This window comes from Octopus sinensis, linkage group LG4 (genome assembly GCF_006345805.1).
Source record: "Octopus sinensis linkage group LG4, ASM634580v1, whole genome shotgun sequence".
Classification (NCBI taxonomy): domain Eukaryota; kingdom Metazoa; phylum Mollusca; class Cephalopoda; order Octopoda; family Octopodidae; genus Octopus; species Octopus sinensis.
The window spans coordinates 31,708,382-31,710,709 of record NC_043000.1 but is presented as its reverse complement, the minus strand read 5'-3'; the positions used below and the strand labels follow the sequence as shown (position 1 = coordinate 31,710,709).

Here is a 2,328-nt window from a genome sequence, read left to right as displayed (position 1 = left end):
AACTATGTGACTTAAAGATAATTATGCTAATATAATACACACACACACACACATACACACATACACACATACATACACATATCAATAACATAATGTTGTATATATATATATATATATATATATATAAATATATACATGCATACTTACACACATACATACATAAATATACTATATGTACATAAATGCATATATATATATATATATATATATATATATATATATATATATATATACATATATATATATATATACATATCTATATATCTTATAGTGATGTATATATATTTAATGTATAAATACATATATATGTATACGTATATGTACATGAACACATACATACACACTCACACACACATAGTAATGTACGTTCTAATAAGCTAATCAAAAAGTTCATTCAGTGAAAGTACTAACTAGAAAGTAGGTGGGGCTATGATCAATGTCATTGTAAAATAATGTATCTTCATATTGGCATATATATATATGTATATATATATGTGTATGTATTTTCACGTGTGCGTGCGTATATGTATATATATGAATGTATGTGGGATGTACATGTTTGTATACATGTGTGTGTACGTGCTTATATTATTTCTAATGTATACGCATGTTATTGCGCTATAAATACTTTCTTCGTATTCCACACCATCTTTTATTATTATTATTATTATTATTATATTATTATTATTATTATTATTATTATTATATTATTATTATTATTATTATATTATTATTATTTATTATTATTATTATATTTTAAAAGTTTTATTATTCTTATTAAATGTTACTTAATGTGATTTCCCTTGGTCGAAATGTTTTCATTGAGGTTTAAAAAATGTTGTATTTATATGTCTGCCTTATCACCATCATTTTACCATTCCATAATAATAATAATCGTCATTTTTGTTGCTGTTGTTGTTATTTTTCCTGTCTTTTTTATTATTCCACCTAACACGTGATTAACAATTCTTCTGGAGGTTTTTGGCAATCATATGGAAGACATACAACATACAAGTAGCATTCTGGACATCTATCTATCTATCTATCTATCTATCTATCTATCTATCTATCTATCTATCTATCTATCTATCTATCTATCTGTCTGTCTGTCTGTCAGTATATCTATCTATCTATCTATCTATCTATCTATCTATCTGTCTGTCTGTCTGTCTGTCTGTCTGTCTGTCTGTCTGTCTGTCTCTCTATCTATCTTCCTGTGTATCTGTCTATCTATCTCGCCATCTTTGTGTGTGTGTGTGTGTGCATCTGTCTGTCTATCTGTCTGTTAAGCAGTTTATCTATCTATCTATCTGTCTGTCTGTCTGTCAAGCAGTTTATCTATCTATCCACCTACCTGTCTGTCTGTCTGTCTGCCTGACTGATTTGCTTGTATGTATGCTTACATTTGCATGAATGCTTCTCTGTCTCTATGAATGTATGTGTTTGCTTGTGTGTGTGCATGTATTCGTTTATATAATTAAATGGGTGCCATATTTATTACTGTTTTTTTCTAAAAGTAAATATAGGAACAAACAAACAAACAAACAAACAAACAAACAAACAACTTAAGAGAACAGCAGAATCTCTCCTAATCCAGAGTAACAACTTGAAGAGTTCACACGTCAAGGGAGAGAATGAGAGGAAATTTAAAATAATATAAAAATGGTCATTAAGAATCAAGCAGTGAAGCACGGATCCACCCACATAATACCATGAATCTCTTTTGTATGTTTATATTTAATAACTTACTCCTAATGGAGTTTTGTTTTTCTCTCTCTCCCATATCGAAAAAAAAAATCAAACTTTGTTCAAATTCAAATATGTAAAAATTCTTGTATTTCCAAAATTTAGTCCTTTGATCAGTGTTAGCTTTCGTATAAATTTTTAAAGAATGATTTTCTGTCAGTTCTTGTTCTTCGTGTTCTTCTTCACCAATTCTAGGTTATTGGAATGGCTTGTGTTTAATTCCAATCTCTTAAGAGGACTGAAAAATTGTGGGTCCAACCGCTTTTATCTGTTTTTCGTTTTCACCTTTCGTTTTATGTTGTTTATGAAAAATAGAACTTAGTTACCGTATTTTGTTGCTGTTTCTTATTTCAAATTCAATCTTTCGGTTTATGTCTCTTGCTCTGAGTGTGTGTGTGTGTGTGCAGGATTTGCAGGCTTGTGTATATGGGAGTTCATACATGTATATGTGTTTATATACACATATGTACATATATATTTTATAGACATATACGTGTGTATAAATACGTGTATATATATATGTGTGTGTGTGTGTGTGCACCTCTGTATGCCTGAGTGTGTATGTGTGTGTGTGTGTGCATA

The 2,328-nt window shown here is 29.1% G+C and overlaps 1 protein-coding gene across 1 annotated transcript in view; it reads right to left on the bottom strand.

Moving 5' to 3' along the window:
- Positions 1–1,420: 1,420 nt before the first annotated feature.
- The window catches only part of LOC115211000 (cyclic nucleotide-gated cation channel alpha-3-like), a 386,628-nt gene continuing 385,720 nt past the window's right edge, over positions 1,421–2,328 (bottom strand). The window contains exon 4 of the mRNA XM_029779837.2: positions 1,421–2,328. This exon is cut by the window's right edge and continues 1,903 nt beyond it. The gene's annotated coding sequence lies outside the window, so the exon portion shown is untranslated.